Raw genomic sequence first — 23,528 nt, 5'->3', positions numbered from 1 at the left:
AAGTGTTCCAACTCTAAGCACAGCACATTTTATACTGAAGTGCACCAATGACAAATTCCCACTTGATAACTCAATCAATGATATCTGGGTCTCCACTATATAGTGGACATGCAGAAAGTCACAGTGCCTGGCCACTCATAGCTTACAATGTAGGTAGGGAAAACTATGGCTATAGGGTGAAAGTTGACCAAGGGAGTTACACAAAATAATGGTTCTATTTAATTAAGCTTTTGGCATTGATCCTGACATATAAAATAGTTACTCTGCTCTACTAGAATGTCCTGTTCATTACCTATCATAACCTTAACACTATCATTTAAACACTGGTCTACTCAGTGCTGTTATTCTTTTTGCTTTGAGGCAATGAAAACTAAAATGTAGATGTGATTAATAAATATCACCACAAAAAGCCATCCACGCTTACCAACCTTATTTTTCATAAGATTTCTGAGGTCAAAGTATGTCTCACTAAAATGAAGCAGCTTGTGCTAGTGACAGTGTGACCACCAAAATTCTAAATGGAGCTAACAATCTGGTAGGGAAAGATAACTCAGTGAAATCACACGGGCAGAGCTGCTGCACCTGTCCTTAGAAAATACCTAAGACAAACGCAGTTCCTGCCAAAACCCTATATGGAATCTACAGAATCTTCAGTGTCAGTACTAAGTGCTACTTGGCACACATTTACCCAGAGGTGATGGACAGATGAAGACAGACAGACATACACACACACACACACACATAAATACACATACACACATGATTCTGTGATACGGTTCTCAAACAGGAATTTAGGACATTTTATTCCGCATTTTAAGGGCCTATTGTTAATGTATTGATAGTATAGCTATAAAAAAAATCACAGTAGATTCATAATTGAAGATGTTAATAACAACAAAAATAACAACAGTAACTACGACATATTTGACATTTACCATGGGTCAACCCCTATCCTTTTAATATATTTCTCATTTAAATCTTCATAACAATTCAGTAAATTGTTTTATTATTATTCCCATTTATAGATAAGAAAATCAAAGCACAAAGATATTAAGCATTTACCTTAGATCACACAGCTGGCAGACAGTAGGGACAAGGTTGAAGTCCAGGCAGTCTGGAAGCAGAATTCATTCTCTTGCCCACTAAACTATGTAATGACTAATAAAATATGAAGTACTTTCTGTGAGGCAGGGTTACAGCACTGCATTTAATTCTTTCAACAACCCAACAAGCTAGGTTGGTATATCATTAACAGATTCACTTTACAAGAAAAAGGGACCAAGGATCAGAGTGTTGAATAACTGGCCCAGGATCTCATTGCCAGTGGGTAGCAAACTCAGGCAGGTTAGCAAAACTGGAGTAAACGATACTAAGCTCTCGACAATGGTTTCAGTAACGGACTCAGGTTCAGAGATGCGCTCTGATGGTGGAAGAAGCAACAGCTGGTTTCCTCTTTGTTTAAAGTCTCGCTTGGTGGACACATAGAAGAGGACCCGGTATCACAGCGAACAGCATCATTTTATGGATACAGATAGACAGCAGTCAAATGATTGGGGAGCCTCAGATCTACCAAACTGTCTTTCCACATAGATCCATTCCAGGTAACTCGATTCCTAGTGCTAAGTCCAGGTTGAAAATAAAATAGTTCAGCATTTTCCTTACCCCTTCTCACTTTGAGTATCATATATGAAAGGAACATGGCTGTCAGATGGAAACACTAACTTCTGGATGCTAGAATTTTCCAGAAGGATTCAAAGCCCACTGGTTGGTAGATGCCATTCTGTTTATAAACATTCAGTGACACTGGCAATAACCATCACTAGATCTAAAGATCATAAACAGCAGAAATGCAGCTTCTTTCTGGCGAGGAACAAATATTCAATGGGCACAGAGTGGTTGGTGTAAAGGCATGATTTAAGAAGCATCTATCAACTTGCTAGAGTCTGTGTCTGAAGTTCGTAGGAAAACGATCTTCAACTGCAGACTTCATGTGCACTTAGAAAACTATCTAGACACAGCCTTCATTTTGTTAAATCATTCCAACTGTGTTTTGAAATAAAAGAGGAAATTCTGTGGAAAGTTCAAGGAGAACACAGAGGGACTTGGCACACGAATGAGACATGCAGGGCCCTTTGTCATGAGCAGGACTAGGAATCTGTCTGGGAGCCCTGCCTTTGCCCTTTAACTCATCTTTTAGTGCCTCCCACTGGTGCCTGGAGCCCAGAGTTACAAACCACATTCGTTTTAAGGGAAAGGAAGCAATCGTTCCAACTTCAACTATGAACCTCTGTGAAGAGCCCTAGCCCCCAGTGAAGCACCTTGAGGTAAGTAGGGTGTGGACCACGTAGAGATTCATCTTAACTTGAGAAAGCCAATGCGGTTGCCACAAAGTCGTTTGGAGAGCCCCAAGGATCACAAAAGCCACTTTTCTGCTTTGATGAATGCACTCTGAAACCTGCAAATCACTACTCCTGTTGCCTTGAATTTGCTACTGAACTCTAACTTGCTGCGTTCAGAATGGTTTTATGCTTTGATAGTCAGATATTATTGGCTCATCTTGGGGAGATAATTGCCTCTCCTGCCTTGTTTAGCGGTGACGCATTCCATGCTCAGGGATTAAACCGTGGTAGAAAGCCAGGGACGGGCCTGGCCCTTTCACGCTGAAATTGTCTCCATGAGACCCAGCAGGAACACTTTAACTTGGGGGTTTCAGACAATGGGTGTTCTGAAAGGATTAGAAAAATGGGCAACAAGTGAAGCTCCTCCCCCGCCCAGTGTTTGGGTCTACCACCTGCTGTGGTATTTTTGTTTCAGTAACAAAGAGGCCTTCATGTTTGAGGCTCATATTTAATGTTTGCTGAATGGGCCCCTTGAGCTTAGGTTAACTCTTCAGGAACAGAAAAAGAAATATTTCTTGCCTGACAAATACCCCAAGCAACCTACATTCCTGATTGGCCCCCGACAAATCAATACCTGCACATCTAGGGGCATATGGGCATCTGCCCACTTACCTTCAGACAACACCCTGGGGTCGGAGGGATCCTCTATTTATATTTAATAAAGTATTATTGGTCAATAAGAGCTGCATAACATTTGTGATTTCATGGTTCACTACAGTAACAGGTGCTGTGGTGAACAGGAATGTAAAGTGTTAAAAAGAAAAGGGGGTGGAGGGGGGCGAGGATCACTTCAGAGACATTAAGCAGCTTTAAACACTGACAGCAGAAAGGGAAAATTTTTAAGCAATTTGGTCGGGTCAGTAAAAAGTAACACAGGTCAAAGGAACAAAATGGTACCCAAAAATTCTGCCTATTGATAAATGAGCACACTGCTTTGTGGTTGGGTGCACAAGGCGAAGGCTCAACAACTGTTGGATAGAAACAAAAATATGCTCTCTTTGTGGCTCCGTTACAATAAGTCACTTCAGCTTGGGGAACGCAGGGGGTTCCCATTCTGCCCATATAGGCGGCTGGGGTATACATTAATGAAAACAAAAGGGGCCATTTTCATTGTAACCATGCAGAAGGGTTAAGCATTTGACCTTCAAGTATGGTGTGCTTGTGCTCAGTGGAAAGGTTCTTGACAATATAAACAAGAATTACTGCTGTTAGAGAAAGGGGACACAATTAAAAACAATCTCAGATGCTTGTTGTACAGCTGTTCAAGTTTCAGCTCTGTCTGACCTCTAAGGACGCTCCATGTTTAACGGGCACAATTTAAGATATGTTAGTGAGTCGCTAAACCATTCACCATCGAGATCCTTCCACTGGGGAGTACCTAGCCTCACACACACAGCGCTTTTCCTGTAATGAGATTTTACGCTCTGGGGTTTACCCTGAAAGCCACTTGCCGTCCCAATCTGTCCTCCACTTGCTTCTGACCACCCTGAGGAGTGGCCAAAGGCGACGTCATATAGGGACTTGGCAGGAGGCAGGAATGTTTGACTTCACAGAGCACAATTCCTTTAAAACAGCTTACAAAAGAAAGAAAAAGTTATCACACCTTATTTTCCCAAAAAAACGTGTTACTGAAGAAAAGTTTCGACTCTGTAAACAATAATTGGCCTGAAAAGCATTTTTTTTTTTTTTTGCTTTATTTGGACAACAACATGATCACTTATTTCCGATCTGCAAAAGAGAAAGCCCTGAGATGCCCCTCTCTTCACACATACACACACAGCCAGGGACAGTCAAAGGAAAAATAGAAGCAGTGCTTCTGAGACATCACAGAAGAACAGAAAGTCTAAGGTAAAAAGACTGGAGCCTTTGTCCAAGCTGAGGGGAAGCACGGTCTTCCTGTCGTTTGATCTTCTTAGAGTCAGCGTAAGGCTCTGAAACGCTTCCACAAATGAGAGGGTCCCTGGGAAGTGGCTGTGGGCACGCAGTGTCCTCCACTGGGGAAGGACAATGCTGCAAGGCCCGGGGGCCTCTGCCTGGGCCTACTGCCGGCTTCCCAGGCACAGAGCAGGGCAGCCGAGAGCAGATTTGAGGAGGTGATCCTTCCTAGGGAATAAGGGAAGTCCTGGTGAGGAGAAACAAAAGCAAGCGACGGGCCAAATCTCCGGTCCAGAGCAGGGCGCGGGGAAAGTTTTGCTTGTCAAACACACTTTAATCTCTAAAGTCACTGGGCTTTGATGTTGCCCCAAACAGAAAACCTACACGGTTTGCAAGCTTTGCAGCATTTCGAGTGGCAGCAGCTTCACGCCCAGGGTTTTTCCTTCAGAGATTAAGGTTTATTTTATCCCTGATGTTCCCCGCGTCTCGCTCTAAGAGTCTCATCAGAGACAAGGACATTTCCCTGGCCTCTGACTCATCAAATAACACCAAACTGCTATTCATCAAATCAAGTTCGTTTTTCAGGGAACAAAGCTGCTGGAGATGATCCGAACTGTGGGGTAATCACTGTCACTCTGACAAGACTGAAGTGTTTTCTTTTTGCAAAGAGTCAGCTCCTAGGGGAGATGACAAAAATTGACTAAAAATGGCTGCACTAATCTCTGTATTATAAAAGACCACACAATTCATGGCTTAGGATGAAATGAGGAGAAGCAAAATAGACGGAGGAGAAGAAAGAAACAGATCATCACCTCTGCTCATACATCAAAGACAACCCGCCACCAGGCCCAGTGCTCAAATAACGCTAAGTCACCCAGGACGGAAGCCGTGTCAAAGGCCACTGCAGGCCCACACAGTGCACTGGCAGAGGATCTGGGTGTCTGCACCAACACTTCTCTCTGCAAACTGCATCTTATTCTTCTGACCTCAAGGTGAGGCCTGACCTGTAAGGATAATGTACAAGGCTAAGAAGCTGGTGGAAAATTTCAACAGGATCGTGGCTCCGGCTTAATGGATTCCAGCACTACTTAGGCCAGTGATGGTTGGGATCACAGAATGGTTCTCTTGCCTGGATGTTGAGACATGGACTTCTCACCTTAGCACACTGCTGCCAACTAAAGTGAACCCGGGAACAAGCTGCGTCCTGGTTCTCCACATCCCCATCAATGTAAGATTCCACCCTCAACATTCTTTTGCATTTACAGATTTATTTATTTATTTGAAAGGCAGAGTGGGCCGGCGCCGCGGCTCACTAGGCTAATCCTCTGCCTAGCGGCGCCGGCACACCGGGTTCTAGTCCCGGTCGGGGCGCCGGATTCTGTCCCGGTTGCCCCTCTTCCAGGCCAGCCCTCTGCTGTGGCCAGGGAGTGCAGTGGAGGACGGCCCAAGTGCTTGGGCCCTGCACCCCATGGGAGACCAGGAAAAGCACCTGGCTCCTGGCTCCTGCCATCGGATCAGCGTGGTGCGCCGGCCGCGGCGGCCATTGGAGGGTGAACCAACAGCAAAAGGAAGACCTTTCTCTCTGTCTCTCTCTCTCACTGTCCACTCTGCCTGTCAAAAAAAAAAAAAAAAAAGGAAGAAAAAAAAGAAAAAGAAAAAAAGGAAGGCAGAGTGACAGAGGGAGTGAGAGACAGAGAGATAGAGATTGGTCTGGCAGGCGCTGCAGCTCACTAGGCTAATCCTCCACCTGCAGCACCGGCATACCGGGTTCTAGTTCTGATAGGGGCGCCGGATTCTGTCCTGGTTGCTCCTCTTCCAGTCCAGCTCTCTGCTGTGGCCCGGCAAGGCAGTGGAGGATGGCCCAAGTGCTTGGGCCCTGCACCCCATGGGAGACCAGGAGAAGCACCTGACTCCTGGCTTCGGATTGGCGCAGCACGCCGGCTGTAGCGGCCATTTGGGGGGTGAACCAACGGAAGGAAGATCTTTCTCTCTGTCTCTCTCTCACTGTATAACTCTGCCTATCAAAAAATTTAAAAAAAGAGATTGGTCTACCATTGGCTAGTTCACTCCCCAACTGCAACAGCCAGGGTTGGTCTGTGCTGAAGCCTGGAGCCCAGAACTCCATCTGGGTCCCACGTGGATGGCAGGGCCCAAGCACTGAAACCATCAGGGTCACTGCCCACTGCTTTCGCAGGCTCATGAGCAGGGAGCTGGATTGGAAGCAGAGCAGCTGCACCTCAACCAGCACTCAGATAGGATGCCAGCGTCACAGGCAGTGGCTTCATCTGTGCACCACAATGCCGGCCCTGACCCTCAACATTCGATGTGTGTGATGTACACTGTTGATGAGGATGCTTTAGTCAAGGCAAACAGGGGTCATTGCGCCTTTGCCAAAACAAAAGGCAAAACAAGAAAAGCCTTCTAAATGCACAGACTTCATAGAAAAAAGAAACTATATTCCCACTTTCAGGAGCAGAAAACACACACTCTTTGGATGTCTTATTCTTCAATGACGCTAATGGAAATTGCTCCTTTTTTAATCAAGAATGTCAATGTGTGTCTGAAGAACTAACATGTAAAACCACAAAACACGCCGGCGCCGCGGCTCACTAGGCTAATCCTCTGCCTAGCGGCGCCGGCACACCGGGTTCTAGTCCCGGTTGGGGCGCCAGATTCTGTCCCGGTTGCCCCTCTTCCAGGCCAGCCCTCTGCTGTGGCCCGGGAGTGCAGTGGAGGATGGCCCAGGTGCTTGGGCCCTGCACCCCATGGGAGACCAGGAAAAGCACCTGGCTCCTGGCTCCTGGCTCCTGCCATCGGATCAGCACGGTGCGCCGGCCGCAGCGCGCCGGCCGCGGCGGCCATTGGAGGGTGAACCAACGGCAAAGGAAGACCTTTCTCTCTCTCTCTCTCTCTCACTGTCCACTCTGCCTGTCTCCACTCTGCCTGTCAAAAAAATAAATAAATAAATAAATAAATAAAAATAAAAAAAAAAACACAAAACACACCACCGAGGGGGATGAGACTGGTCTGACACCGGCATGGGAATGGCAGAAGCAACAGCATAATGCAGGATGGCTTCTGACAGCACGACTCTCCTAGATTACTCCTTGGGGCTATCTTAGGACACCCATAACTGTGTGTGAGGTTTCTACTCTAAATTCCAACAATTGGATTCTCTTCCTGGTACTTCCAGCTACGCTACAATAACACCCAGCCATTTCCCTCTGCTTTTCCACAATAGACACACACTGGTGAATAGTGGAGGCATGTCTGTCCCTTTGGGGATGGGTTTCTTTCCTCCAATTTGCAACAAAACACATCTTGGATTTTAAGAGAGCTATCCCGTAGTCACGATATTGATTTTTCATTTTCCTCCACAAATAGTACCACAACTTTATAACTGGTATACAGCATTAACAGTTTCCTTGGCCTTGGAGGCCAAATTAATCACAAAATCAACAATCTGCTTTTATGCCACAGAGTTCAGTTTTCGTTTTCAACATAAATTGCAAAACCACAGCAGGGTCCAGTACAATTTCGGAGATGCATTGCTAACTGGCCTCCCATTTGTGATTTAATACAACAACGGTTTTTGCAAATTAAAATGTTTAAAGCTTTAGGTCAGCCTTTATTTAATCAGCTACCAGGCAACTGAAGGTCTACAGGCTCACTCCTGGAGGAATTCAGAGTAAAGCCAGCTGCAGCACCCCTTGTCTTGCTAAAATGGGCTGCTTTGCAGGAACCTCCTCGGGATGACCTGTGAACATGACTGGCAGCAGGAACTGCTCTGGCAAACTTTCCCTCTGATCAGATCACAACACATCCATATGTTGCCCTGTCTCCTCCCAACCTGCCCTGGCCTTACCACTCTGCTGAAACCTTTTCCAGTAGGGTCAGTCTGGAATTCTCTGCAGGGGTGGACACTGTTGATCGCTCTGATTCTTCCCCCATGCAGTTCCAGTACTTACTCCTGGTTTTCTTCTGACCTCTCTGGCTTCCATGAGTGGCTGTCTCACCGGCTGTCCCATGCTTGTCCTCTAAACTAGACGTCTCATAACCTGCCTGGATGTTCCTTACTTGTCCTGCTACATCCTCTCTCACTCACTGCAGTCACTCCAGCTTCTGTCTCTATGTAGGTGACTGCCATGTGCCTGCTGCTTGCCAGCGTGGGTTAACATAGGGAAGAACCCTGCCTGGCCCATGACAGATGTGTAAGAAATGCCCACTGCAGAGGTGACTCAAACTCCAATTCTACGCTGGGCTCTGACATCTCGACCCTGCCCCAGACCAGTGTTTGCAGCTCTTCTCAGGGGCTCTACTGGTTCCTTGAACTCACAGGCCTCCCAACTCCCTCCTCATCTATGTTCCTTAGCTTGATAAATGATATCGTCGTCCACCTAACAGACCAGAAATTCTGTGAAACTGCCTATGCCACCTCCTCCTCTTTTACCCCCTATCATCCAGCTGAGGGCGACTTTCTAAGTATCTGTTTATGAACAAAATACAACTCCAAATTCACCCTTCCTTTTAATTCCCTCCGTTACTGCCTGGTAAAGAACCTCATTATTTTTGCAACAAAAATTGTATAACATGTCTTCATGCCCTCAGTCTCTCCTGTCTTTAGTCTAGCCATTACGCTGCTGCCAGTTATAGTTTTTGAAGAATGGATCTGACTATGCTACTTTTGGATTCCAAAGTTTTGAATCCAACTCTCACCACCCTCTCTAGAACAAAGGCCAAATTGCGAAGCACATGACGTAAGCTCTTCATCAGGTAGCTCCATTTCCCCTCCTCTACACATCTTCACCTGTTGCTAGGTCCCTGCCCGTCCTTTTCCCACTCTGCCCCCTCTAAGCACCTGAAGCACCAGTTTCAGGCACTATGTGCTTTTCTGTAAATATGCCCTACTATTTTTCAGGGCAATCCCCTCCTGCACACTGGCTACTGTCTAAAATAGGTGGCGGGCACTTGGCCTAGTGATTAAGATGCCTATATCCCCCATCAGAGTACCTGGGGTCCACTTCCTTCTCTTAACTCCTGACTCTGGTGCCCTGATAATAGAGACCCCGGGAAGTAACATAGCAATTGGGTCCCCGACACCCACATGGGAGGACTGGTTCCCAGCTTTAGCCCTGGCCTGGCCCCAGCTGTTGTGGGCACTTGCAGAGTGAACCAGCAAAGGGGAGCTCGCTCTCTATCTCTGCCTCTCAAGTAAATAAATTTTTAAGACACAATAAAATAAAATGGGCCCTTCTTTACTCCCCGGAACTCTATTAATTCTCAGCAGCATTTTGTTTCTACCTCTCATTGGACGTTCCACCTGATGCCTCGCTCGTGTGTGAGTTTCTGTCCTGAACATGCGTGTAAGGCCCACATGTACAGCAGTTGGTGGTTTTCTCCAGTGCGTGACATGCCAAACCTTAAAAACACAGTCTGTAACTGTCGGATTGAACTGAGGCCTTGCCTGGCCTTTGTGCCAGCTGAATACGAACAGTTCTTCATCAAAAGACTTTAGGGACCCACTTGAAGGGAATGGAATGACTAGGAAATAGTGACCTGGACACTTTCCCAGACCTGCTGATAACGCTAAGAGGGCTGGGGAAGGATCCTAAGTTATCTTAATTTCAGCCCATACAGAAAACAAACGGACACTCTCCTGGGAGCTCAATGGTTACCACATTTCTCCCTCACGCTCAAGACATGTTTATAAACACAGAAGGCTATAATAAAACTCACATGAGAAACAAAACTCAACTTTAGCAAGTGTTTACATTCTAATCAGGACAACAAATCACTTCTCACCAGGAGATTCCAACTCAGTCAGCATGAAGATTCTTGTACACACGCCAAGGGGACCTTCCTGGGCCAGAAAACCCCTGGTCCCTTCAAGCAGGATGGTGATTCTGAGCATCAGTACAAAGAGAATGAGAAAGAATGGCATCTAAACGACACTTCTGAAGCCACTGTCAGCGTCCTGCATGGACCCTATGTGGTAAAACAGATAGGCCCCTGATGGGCCTGTGTCACGGGGGTCCCAACCCCGACAGACACAGGGCAAAGTCCAAGAGGATGGCTCCTGGTCTTCCTGATGGGACAAGGCTGGTGGCCAAGCCTCCCAGGACTGCTTATATCTGGCAAGAGAAAGAAAAATGTGACGATCCTCAGGAACCTCACCTTTCTTAACATCGGAGGTGAATGATGTTTGGAAGACACTGAAGTCGGGAAAGGAGCACCAACAGGGCTCCACCAGGAGCAACTTACCCCGAAGTGCAGTTCTCATCAATTCACTCACGTCCTGACCATTTACACAGAACTGGACAATGGCTTTACTGCAAGGATTACATGGATTGGTTGGATATTTTGGACTTGTCTCTTATAAGAAAGTATGATAGGGGCTGGTGCTGTGGCATAGCGGGTTAAGCCGCCGCCTTCAATGCGGGCATCCCATATGGACACCGATTCGAGTCCTGGCTGCTCCACTTCTGATCCATCCAGCTCTCTGCCTGGGAAAGCAGTAGAAGATGGTCCAAGTCCTTGGGAGACCTGGAAGAAGCTCCTGGCTCCTGGCTTCAGGTTGGCGCAGTTCCGGCTGTTGCAGCCAATTGGGGAGTGAACCAGCAGATGGAAGACCTCTCTCTCTCTGCCTCTCCTTCTCTCTCTGTGTAACTCTGACTTTCAAATAAATAAATAAATCTTTTTTAACAAAAGAAAGTATGACAGAGGCTGTTCTGTTGCGGATAATGGTACACAAATTAATACTGTGGAATTGGCTTGTATTCCAATAAATGGGAGGGATCTGTACAAAGAAACTACATAGCCGCTCACATTCTATTTTACAATATGATCCAACAATTCCAGTTTTGTCAAGGGAAGGTTAATGAGATTCACAAATTAATTACCAAGACACGCCAGCCCTTTTAATATCTCTAGAAACACTAGATCATCATGAAACAGACAAGTACTCCCAAGTTCTATCTGTCACAGATACGCCCTGCCTCCAGAATACAGCAGGGCTTTCACAAGGGTAACGGGAAAGTAGAGCACAGAGACTTGACCTAGTCACACAGATCAAGGGAGTCTTCCCCCGGGAAGGCGTGACTGAGCTGACATGTGCAAAGTGAGTAGACATAACCTACACGTCTGTCTCGGTGGGAGGAGACATTCGAGGAAGCGGAAACAACACATGCAAAGGCCCTGAAGAACAAAGGAGCTCAGCAAACTGGATTGGTTGAAAAAAGGGCAGTGCGGGAGTACTATAGGGAGTGAAGGGGCGGGAGGGAAGGGAAGGTAGGAGAGGCAGACTGAGGGGAAGTGTTTAGGTCTTTAACCTAAGGGCAACAGGAATTAAGGCACCATTCGATCTGTATTTGCCTACATCGTGCTATCTCTATTGTGAAGAACACGGTGAACCAGACAACAAGCTACTGCAACAGAGCAGGGCAGTCGATGATGATGTCTAGGAAGAAGCTGGTAGCAGAGCAGAAGAAAAGAAGTGGGCAGTCCTGAGAGCGACGTCAGGGGTAAAAGTCTTAAGCTGGATGCATGGGATGGAGAGGCAAGGGGGAAGGACTATGCTTTGACTCCTCACACGAAGCACTAGGTGGGGAATAGTGCCATTTTAGGGAACCCTAGAAGAGGACTACTTTGGGGGGACTGCCAACTGCTTAGGAGCCTTGCATAGAACTTGTACTTCCCTGTTCCTAAAGTTATGCAGCTGTTCCCACCCCTGGAGACATACACTCTCTGTCAGAATTCTTCCCATTCTGTAAGACTTGACTCATCTAAATGTAGCCTGCCCCTTCCAAGTTTTCAGAGCTCTGGTTGGTATCTTTAATACCAACATTATCTTCCACTTTACGTAAGAACTATAAACATACCTATTTCCCTCCTGAGTTGCCCCTGAATTAAGTGAACATTAAGTGCTCCAGACAGTTATGTTGGTTTAAAGTGAAAATGCCTTCTTTTTCACTAACTAACATGTTCATGTATTCATCCATTCAATCACATCCTAACTTGGTAAGAAGTCAGGGTCCTGTTGAGTAGTTCTAAACCCCACACACATGTGAAAGTTGCCCGTGAGGTTTTTAAAAACCTATTTTAATTTATCAATACATTACAATCAACTGGGAGCCACAGCTTAGACAATTAAATCAGTATCTCTTGAGGCACAGCCCAAGTGATGACTTTTTTTTTTTTTTTTTTTTTTACCAATTGTCCTAGGTAATTCAAATATGCAGAGAAGACAGAGCTACAACTATTGAACCCAAATGCCTGGGCATGGCACACTAGATGTTCTAATGCAGAGAAGTTTCACCCCAGAGAAAATGGACAAGATGATATCTGTGGCTGGTAATGAATAATTACTGACTGTTTTTTCAAGAAAGGGAGCTTGTCAAATGGCCATTTAACAGATACCACACACAAGGCACCACTAGCATTAAGAGGCACACTTCAAGGCAAGTCTGTACTAATAAAGCATTTGATTCTTCTTCGTTCAACAATTATCTGTTGTGTTATGACTTTGTATCAAGGCACTGAGAACACAAAACAAAATCCCTGCCCTCAAAGTGCTTCCATTCTAGCACAGGAAGTAGACAAACACAGAAGACACAGTTTCAGATAGTGATCAGTGCTCTTGGAAAACATAAAACAGAGGAAGGCTTACTCTGAGATGAACTTTGAGCAGAGACCTGAATGGAAAACAAGGAGTAAATGTATATATAATGGTGAGGCAACAAGAATGCAAGCGAAAGGTATGGGGACATCAAATTGGCAGCAAGACAGGAAGATTTAAGGAAGAGAATAAGTTCAAAATAATAACAGTAAAGCTATGTCAAGCGGTGTGTAAAACACTGTATGTATTAGCTCAGGCAAATCTCACACCACCCTCAAGAGGAAAGTATTATTATCATTCCCATTTCACAGATGAGGAGACCTGAGAGACTCCCCATAGGACTGCCCACTATCATACACAGCTAAACGAAGGAGCCAGGGCTCAAACCCCAGTTTGACTAACTTGACAGCTGAAGCTCTTAACCAGACGGTAACTAAGCTTGAATACTTCCACGATGACAAGGGCTCAGACTGAAATGACTTGGTATCTGATACCACGAGTCACCCAGCCAGCAATAGAACCTGACATTGCAATAGCAAGAGACAGCGCAGCAAGAGATGTGATCCAGCAAGCTCCCCCCAATCCCACCTACTCATGAGAATGAGCTTCTCCCAACCCAGTTTACCCAGGGATTGCAGGAGAGCCCTCCACCCCTGCTGAGACCTCTTTTCATCTTTGCCTTTACAGAAAATATCATCCAAACAACTCCCCAATCATCTCAAAGTCTTCTCAAAATAAACTTCCACCGAGGATCTGTGCGTGCAGGGTAAAGACATCAACCCGCAGTTCTGTAGCCAAGCAGGAAAAGGCCCAGGATGGAGAATGAGTCAGTGTGTTTAAATGACCCTAATGAAGACTGACAGGTGGAGGAAGAACGAGGGCGGGCAGGAGAGGCCAGGGAGGCTCATCATATCGGAACGCGACAACTGAAACTCAGACCTGAACAGCATCCAACAGGAACGTTAAGTTTAAACAGAAAATCAGGCAACGTGCCACGTTTCCAGGGGTGAGGAGCCCTCCCTTCACTTTCCATCCACGAAGACAGTTACAGCACAAAGCCCCGGGACTCAGCAGGGGAAAGGGCCACCTACACCGTGTATAAAACTCAATTCTACTGCATAACAACATCACTGGATGTATTGCTAAGTGCACTCATCGCCTGCGCTGATCTGGCTGATTTGGCACAGGACTCCATGGTGGAAAGAACAACCTTTCCACATTTCCCAGTCAAGGACATCTGAGTGCTCCTTATAGAATGTCTGTACCTATCAGGATCCTCTGGTTGTAGCAACAGATGGAGCTTGGACTGAGATTCTAACAGTGGCTAAGAGAGCAGTGGCTGCTGCCTAACCGTATACCCCAGCATTGGCACACACTGTTTCTGTGATGGGGCCAATCACTTAACAACTCAGAGCCTCAATCTCTTCAGCTGCAAAATAGGAGCCAGATAAATGAAAAACAAAAGTGAGGCACCGTTTTCACCAGCTTTATTTGCAAAATGTCAGAGTAATATACTGCATTTGTGGGGATGTGGGCAAACAGGCACTATATCACATAAACTCTAAATATGTATACATACAGACATATACATAAACACACCCACCCACACAGACACATACACACACACACACACACACACACACAAACACTGCTACAAACTCCATGGGAAGCAATGTGACCATGGCTCCTAAAAATAATAACACACACATTACTTGTCCCAGCAATTCTCCCAGGTAGATCTCACATGTGAAAAATGGTATATACTAGAATACTCACAGCAATATTTGTAAAGCAGAAGACTAAAGACAGTAGGAGACGGATTAAACAAATGACAAAACCAAGCTATGTAGTCAGTTAAAAGAATGTGCAAAGAGATCTCTAAGATACAGGGTGACTCACATGAAAACAAAAAGGGTTCAGTGTAACTATAAAGAATACCTGTGGAAAGGTATTAAAAAAAAAAAAAGAACTGGGACTAGTGCTAGCCTTTAGGTAAGGGAAATAAGTGGTTTGAGGACTGAGTGGCAAGAAAGACACTTCTCGCTGTGTATGTCTGTGCACCATTTGAATTCGGCACCGCAGACCTGGGTAAGCCAACAGTCCACATTGGAAAGACCTAGCTCAGGTCATATGGTCATGGAGCAGCCACAAAGACAAGGCACTTCACTCCGTATCCAGGACAGGAAGAGCTCCGCAGGCAATACCAGGGAGCTGCTAGGGGAGCAATGGATGCTGGGGGAGCCTCAACATCTGTCAGCCTCCTTTCCATACATCAGGCCCAACACAAGGGAAACATTTAGTTCACCATAGCTGAGAGTCTGAAAGCCCCAGGGAAGGCGCAGCCACGGCGAGATTTGGTGAAGGGTGGAACTGGAAACTGAGCAGTGCAGCTTCCATGCCTCTGTGCCCCTGACTCCCCAAGCTGTCTGTGCCCTTCTTTCTCAGAAAGGAAGAGAATGGAAAGACCATCTCTTGGGTTCCTTCCAACACAGACGTCCCAGCTGGACCTCAGCTTGTCAAGGCTGACGGTTTGGGTAGAACCGAAAAAAAGAAGAAGTTTAGAATAAATGTTCCAGGCCCTGAAAGGAATTAAGAAATGGTACATATGACTAGACCTCCAAAAAGCACAAAGTCCATTCATTCTGCAGGGCAGTACCACTCTGTGTGACTCTTACCAGGCTCTCTGGAAAATGAAGCAGGACAAGGAGATTCAAAAAATTCACGAAGATGTGCTTTAGGGGAAAAAAAAAACTATAAAACTACAACATTATACATATTATGAAAAAAACTATGACACATGAATGACACTATGGCTGGATCTCAAAATTTTTTGCACCAAAATAAACATGTTTTGTAATCTCATTTCCCAGGAACTTTTTATAGTACATCTGTAGTTTCCTATCATTTCTCCATTTTACTAAAAAAGGAAAATATGACCTTAGATTGCTAAGCAGAATCAAAGCAAAAGCAACCTTTCAGAAACTCAAATCTAAGGAACAGTTATTAAATCGCTCAAGAAGTAACACCTTCTGCTAATCCTTAGACATAAGAAAGCCAGGCAATGGAAAAGAGCAGTATCACATAGAGGGAACAAAGAGAGAGCCCAGCAGAAACCTTTGCATTCTGCATGCAGACTCCATCTTTCAGTGGGTGTGACTGAGAGGCCAAAGTGCAAGGGCAAACACAGGACAGCGCCCAGTGCACCAGCACTGATGTGGAGTTTCTGGCAAACAGGAGATGTGCGTGGGAAAGAAGCCATGCTCTTTCAGCAGTGGAAACGACAGATTACCACACCTGCTATCTTAAACCAAATCAAATAACTCATGAGTAACACTTGGCAGAGTTGCAAAATACCTTTATGCAAGGACTGAGGCCTCAAGACCTTCACCTGGACAGGGGGAGGTGGAACTGTCATTTCCTCCAAACCCTAGCTCCAGGTGAAGACGAAATGAAACACACCTAAGGTTCCTAAAGAAGGAAGAGAGTCATGGGGGTTCATACGTGGAAAGACCTACCTCCCACCAAAATCTAAAATTATCAAGCTGGTATTCAATTATGATGGGGTTGGGGAGGGAGAGAGTGAGAGCAAGAGAGAGAAGGAAAGGGAGGGAGGGAGAAAGATAGAGGGAGGAGATAGAGGGAGAGAGAGAGAGGGAGAGACAGACAGGAGGAGAGAGAGAGGAGGAGAGAGAGAGAGAGGGAAAGAGGGAAAGGGATAAAGAGAAAGAGAGCGAGACATAGAAGGAGAGAGAGAGGGAGAGAGAGAGAGAGAAACCTTTGGCAGGAAAAATGATCTCAACTCTTTTGTAATTCCTATTACAGGCTTGCTTCTTTGCTGTATTCAGGACACACAATCTTGAAATTAGGACAAATAATTGAATTTCAATTGTTCCCCAAATAAAACCTTTGCAAATGCAACATAATAAAATAGTTTCCATTTTATTTTCAGCTGTACATATTTAGTATTATGCATCCCATGACTTTGGATAGAAAGCTAGTCATTAAGGGGTGAAAATTGTATACATTGCAAAGACATGCATTAGGGGGGAAAAAAAGTCCCTGGTAATCTCCCTCATCTTATCTCTCGCTACTGGACTCACACAAACAAAAATCCATCCAGTCTAATCAAGTGTGTGAGCAGGGCTTGCGTTTTCCCTACAGCATCTCCACTTCTGCCATCTTCGAATATCCACCACCCATCTCCATCTATCAAAATCCTTCGTTTTCCCAAAGGCCTACATCAGAATCAGCTTTTCTCCTTTGCTTTTTCTTCCTCTGAATCACTTACTGCCTTGTGCCTTATCAACCTGAGAGACGTAAGTCCTACCTCTTTGTATAACTTCACACTTATCTGCACCAAGGGCAGCCGATGGACGAGTAAATGACTGGAATGGACAAAGAACATTTCTCTTCTGATGTCACTAGATTAAAATAGATTTCAAACATAAATCATTGTCCAATTTTTAAAGTTACCTTTCTTAAGAATACTCCCAGTAACACATGGGATAAAAGCATACAAAAGGGGGAAGATTCTGAATTTTCAGATGTGAAAGATGGAAATTAAGGGTCTTCACACTTAAAAGGGTCAAATTCTTTAAGAGCTCACATTGGCACCCAAAAAAATATAATCCAGGCTACTCCAATCTAGACAGAAAACAACACTGCCTGATTAACAAGCTTAGCAAGCTTCTCTTTCCCACTACGGTAAAGAAATAAAAAATAAAATAAAATAAAATAAAAATGGGCCCTGGGAATGCCAGCAGCTCACCGTTTGCTAAAGACTCCTGGCTATGTGGACCCCACATCCATTCAAACTCTGTCTCAGGATGAAAGGCAGATGGGGCACTCTGAACTGGCAGTCGGAAGACCAGAGCATCAGCTGCAAACGACACTGATTTTTCTCCTTCTTCCTCAACAAAGTGGTGTGGAGGGGGATGGGGACCCTTCAGCCTCCAGTGAGATTCACATCAAAATCCTTTACAAGGCTTCCATCTTCCAACTTTACCTAAGAAGCCAAGTCTGCCTCCTGGACTCAGATAGCAACAGTAGTTCTGCCGCTTATAAAATTAGGACTCAACTTTTTCCTTTGTTCTAGCAAAAGACTTTCTGCAAGAAAGCAGTAATCCTTTAAAGCTTTCCAGTCCAAAGGTGTCTCCTGGTTTGTATCTCCCCTTCCCCACCCCCCAGAGGAAAAGCTCAGTCACATCACAAGGCACTTCTTGGTTCCAAGCTGTACTGGGTCTCAAGGACTCCTGGTGAGGAAAGAAAACTGGTCATTTGAACATCCTTTCCTGAGATCTGTCTGAAGTGTAGACAAGCAGCAAGGATGAATATTAATATGCCTTCCATCATCAAAAGCTATTGCATACCCAAAGGATGATAAATATTTTAATCAGTTTTCAGCTTGTCTAGTGAAAGTCAGTTTACTCCTCAGGGATTTCCCTAGTGCTGTGCCCAGAACCTGTCCAGTACATGCCACTTTCCCTGCACAAGGCGATTTTTAAAAGTTCATGGAAAATGGAAAGCAAAGTTCATTTTTATGCAAAAAAAACCATGAAATCCATGCATAGCTTTCTCATAATATGAATTTTCACAAAGTTTCTGAAGATTTCTTGTATAATTTCGAGTATTAGTAACAACAAAATCCAAGCTTTGCTGGAGAATTCATTTAATTTTTGGTTAATTTTACTCTATTAAGTTGTTCAAGAATAGGGAACTATGAACAATGGCAAAAATTAAGATCAAACACCGCACTTCTAAGTGTTAGCAAAACTTCTGCTCTGAATACTAATAGCCTACTTATCCCTATCATGTAAAAAACAACTTCCCCCATATTTGCAAAAATAGTTTGTCAGTGATTGCTCAATCTTCACAACTGTGAATGTCAAAGGTATGGAACAGGATGCTTCTCTCTGCCTTGGCCAGTGTTTTTCAAAAAAGAGAAGTTAGAGATGTTTTGGGGTATTGTTGTAAGGGCTATTTTTCCCTTTTATTTAATTTCTTTTTGAGATAACATTTTTAGCATACATTATAGCATGTTCTACTAAATTATACTATGGTTCTACTAGAGTTCAATAAATAAAATGTGAAAAGACCATAATCCTGCAGGAAAATACACAAGGGTTATAGACAATAATCAAATGAGAAGATGTTCTACTTCACTCATATAAATTTTAAAATAGTCACAAAATCATCACTACTGTATTAAGATATAATCCCTATTAATTGGTTGGGCAGGCCGGTGCCACGGCTCACTAGGCTAATCCTCCGCCTTGCGGCGCTGACACACCGGGTTCTAGTCCCGATCAGGGCGCCGGATTCTGTCCCGGTTGCCCCTCTTCCAGGCCAGCTCTCTGCTGTGGCCCGGGAGTGCAGTAGAGGATGGCCCAAGTCCTTGCACCCTGTGCACCCCATGGGAGACCAGGAGAAGCACCTGGCTCCTGCCATCGGATCAGCGCGGTGCGCCGGCCGCAGCGCGCCGGCCGCGGTGGCCATTGGAGGATGAACCAACGGCAAAGGAAGACCTTTCTCTCTGTCTCTCTCTCTCACTGTCCACTCTGCCTGTCCAAAAAAAAAAATGGGTTGGGCAAAAATTTAAAACAAAGTTTGACAAATGTTTGCTTAAAAATAAAATGACCTTAAAATATTCCTGTGAAGATGGAGGTAATATTTTAGGAAGCTGTGCAGAGTTTAGAAGGATTTATTAAAGGCTCTTCTGACCAAGAGGACTAGAACACATGCTATTCACCAGATACTGTTCTAGGAGCTGGGGAAATCACAGTGACAGAGCTCCAGCTGCCCTGGTGGGCATCAGACCCAGCACAGGCAGACAATAAACAAAAGCACAGTCTGATGGCAGGTGGTGGGGGTGATGTGCAGTAAGGTAGAGGAGGGTAAGGGACTCCCACGAAGAGAACAAGTCTGAGTATTCTGTAATTTCTCACTTAAATTAGTCATACGTAAGTAAGAGGACCACAGATCATCAAGTCACCACCAGATCCAAATCTGAGAGCCAAATCTGATGGGTCTAAAACACTGGAGCTTAATTCTGAATATTGCTGCCATATCAAAGATTTTCATTAGGAAGCTAATTTTATCAATTAAAAATGAACAGGAGATTATCTGCACAATTTTTGTAAATATCGAGGGACATGTTTACAATCAATACTCTCACAGGGGGTTCTAGATGCACTCATCATGTAGAGAAAATTCCAAAAAGTCAATCATTTTATTTGTTAGGGAAAAGATGGAAGTAAAACTATCACCTACAAATGACCATAGAGGAATACAGAAACAGCAAAATGTCATGATTTCCTTAGATTAAAAGAGGTCATTATTTTGCAGATGTCAATGAGGAGAGAGCAGGATGATGGCTATGTTATCCTTAATGCACGGAAGAGCCAACTTAATGTTCTCCCAGAGCTCTCTGCTAAGTCAGTTTTTGGCACCTGGAGGACATCTCTCTAATAAAGACACTTCTGCGAAATACAGAAAGATTTCCAGTCCAGTCTCCCAAAGTATTTAACTCACAGTGGATAGAAACATTGCAAGACTAGCAGTGAGCTCCAAATTATTGAGTCCCTGTAGCTCCTGGACCTTACCCCAGGTCTGCAGGAAAGGAAATGAACAATGGAAAGTGATGCTATCATTTACAGAGACTCAGTCAAATAGATTCTGCAGAAGGGTTCCCAAGCTGAGGACTGGTCCCATTTTTACACTCATTACTGCAGTGGGAGCATTTGGGATGCCCACACCCATATCGGAGAGTCCGGGTCTGGCTCCCTGCTACGCTCCTGATTCCAGCTTCCTGCTGAAGTGCATCATGGGAGACAGCAGGTGATGGCTCAGGTAACTGAGTCCCTCCCAACCCACTAGGGATAGCTGGATTGAATTCCTTGCTCAGCTTTATCCTCATCCAGCCCCTGCCATTGCTGGTATTTGGGGAGGAAATCAGTGGACGGGAGCTCTCAATCTTTGTCTGTCTCTCTCTGACTCTCAAATAAATTAAATAAATAAATAGGTTACCAAATCACTACTGGTGATGCCTGGCATGTGCATTTCATAGTTTACAAGCATTTCCATATGATCATCATAACAATATTCTTCAGGAGATAACAGTTTTGGGGATCATTTACTAACCAACTTGAGGAAAAAAGATCCTAAAGTTTCAGTGATGGTCCCTAGAAATAGCACAGCATCATTCAGAAATCTTACACCCCTTCCAAAACTAAGCTTGTCGATTTTTTTTTAAAGAACATGTCTTCTGAATTTTTTTTTCAAGATTTATTTATTTGAAAGTCAGAGTTACACAGATAGAGAAGGAGAGGGAGAGAGAGAGAGAGATCCTCCATCCACCGGTTCACTCCCCAACTGGCCACAACGGCCGGAGCTGCACTGATCTGAAGCCAGGAGCCTCCCCCAGGTCCCCTACATGGGTCCGAGGGCCCAAGAACCTGGGCCATCCTCCACTGCCCTCCCAGGCCACAGCAGAGAGCTGGATCAGAAGTGGAGTAGCCCGGTCTCGAACCAGTGCCCATATGGGATGCTAGCACCGCAGGCGGCAACTCCACCTGCTATGCCACAGCGCCAGCCCCAATTTTTTTATATTACTCTATTCTTTCAGACTGAGATTCTTTGAGGATATTTCAGAAATGTTTCCAATAAGGCCCATTAATAGACTAGAACTAAATTTAATCACCTTACCAACTCCCCCTTTAAAAAAACTTAGAGGAAGTGAGGTACACATTTCTTTCATGATCTATCCTGCCCAGGAAAACAACAGAAATCCCTGACCCCTCCACCTGGTACCAGAGTTTCTGAATTCACATCTGAGATGCTATGATGGCCTGCTCCACAAAGGATCCCAGATAAATTCCAGCAGCCAAGGCTAAAATAGCTCCCCGGGGGAAAGTTGCAGGCTCTTCACCCCTTTTACATTCACTTGAGCTTCAGTGTAGTTAAAATCACTTGAAACATCAGAATTCATCTTATATATATCACATGTGAAATGTACATGTGCATGTGCATACATGTTCGTGTGTGTATTTAATGAAACTTGGCAAAATTGGGCCAAATCCTGTGACATCAAGACTAAATAGAAACCTTGCCTGCTTATTCCGCGTTTTCTTCTCCTTAACACCAACGAGAGTTGAGAGATGGCAAAGCTTTCGCTTGCAATTTCCTAGCTCCTGTCATTGTGTCTCACCACCTTCAGCATTGTCCCTCTTGTTCCTATCGTGTGCCGAGCGCAGGCAGCAGGAACCATCCTCTTAACATTCCTGGGATGTGCCAGGTACATCTTAGCTCTGGGTACCAATAAAGCTCCACTCTCATGCAGCTCAGGCAAGGGTTAAAAATGGAGAGTCCTACCCACTGGTTTGCTCTGATGTTCCTGGAGATATTGTCACTGGATGTATCCTCAGTAGAATTCTATTCAACACCTCTGTCTTTAAGTACAAAGCTGTAGGCTGTAGCAGCTTTAAGAAACATAAGTATCCCTTTTTTCTGCTGCACAGTATCTGTGTGTGAAATTCTCTAAAGGGGTTTAAGTATTTACCTTGAACACTATCAGACAGTTTCTAAAATTTTCCTTATCCACTTGCAAAAAACGCTTCAAAGAGAATCATAAACACAGTCCTTTGTGCTTTCCACGCACACTCTGCTTTTGAGGCTGATGGCCTGAATTCTCTTCAAATTATACATTTTCCCCAAAAAACACAGGACACACTTTTTTAAAAAATTCATTAATAAATCTGCAGCTTTAACAAAAGGGGGGAGGATGCAAAAATCTGAGAGAAATTTAGGAGGCAATTAAAGAAGAAATCAAAACTGGTTAGAATCCCATTGCTAAATGACAGGCAAAATTTCCCCTTACCATATTTTACTTTTAATAAAACAACACAGCCTTAGAGAATTGGAGAGGGTAGGCAGGTAGGGAGGAGAAAGAAAAGAATTGACTTCCAATGCACACATTTAGAATAAGCAAAAACGTGAGCCCAGGATTTTAAGATACTGTGGGTAGAAGTGATTTTTTTCTGTATTCAAAATTTCCAAGGTTAAACATAAAGGAGCCCAAATTCAGTGACTGGGGACCTGTTTTGGAATGTGGATTAGTGGGTACTTGTGGTTATTTACTTGGTTCCTGTCCGTACTACTCTTAAGGCACTCAGCATTAAAAATTAAGTCAATTTTAAAACATCAAATATCTCATACAGGGTCCTAAATTACTATAACATGCTTTGTTCCTAAATCAGAATTGCTAACCCTGAAAAATGAAACAGACAGGATTAAGTCAGCAGATGCAACTTAGCATGTACAAACATTAACAAGGAAGGGGATATACAAAGATATATATAAACAAGTGTGCATGAGTATATATATATATATTTGATAGTATGTAAATTGGTCATTTCACCATTGATATGAATGAAAAATTATATTTATAAAACTTTCTTCTTCAAACTCTCCCAAATCTTTAATCCTAGAAGAAAATTTAAAATGAACTCAGTTAAATGAACTATAATAGAATAGCAAATGCTAGCATATTTAGTACATATGAAGACACTTCCAAAATTTCATGGATAATGAAATTCAAAGATAAGTTTACTTTGGTGTAAAAATCTGTTTGAAATCCATGCATA

General features: G+C 44.3%; 1 protein-coding gene and 1 long non-coding RNA gene across 9 annotated transcripts in view; one reads left to right on the top strand and one right to left on the bottom strand.

Annotated features, from left to right (window-relative positions):
• Positions 1 to 23,528, bottom strand: part of FTO (FTO alpha-ketoglutarate dependent dioxygenase) — a 416,527-nt gene that overhangs the window by 190,585 nt on the left and 202,414 nt on the right.
• LOC138846798 (uncharacterized) lies at positions 2,160 to 12,775 on the top strand. Its single transcript, XR_011384317.2, has 2 exons — positions 2,160 to 2,324; positions 12,495 to 12,775. It is a non-coding gene; the product is annotated as an uncharacterized LOC138846798 (long non-coding RNA).

This window comes from Oryctolagus cuniculus, chromosome 18, assembly GCF_051225735.1.
Source record: "Oryctolagus cuniculus isolate XC-2025 breed Fujian yellow rabbit chromosome 18, ASM5122573v1, whole genome shotgun sequence".
Lineage (NCBI taxonomy): Eukaryota > Metazoa > Chordata > Mammalia > Lagomorpha > Leporidae > Oryctolagus > Oryctolagus cuniculus.
The sequence above is the reverse complement of the archived record's forward strand: the minus strand, read 5'-3'. Positions and strand labels throughout refer to the sequence as shown.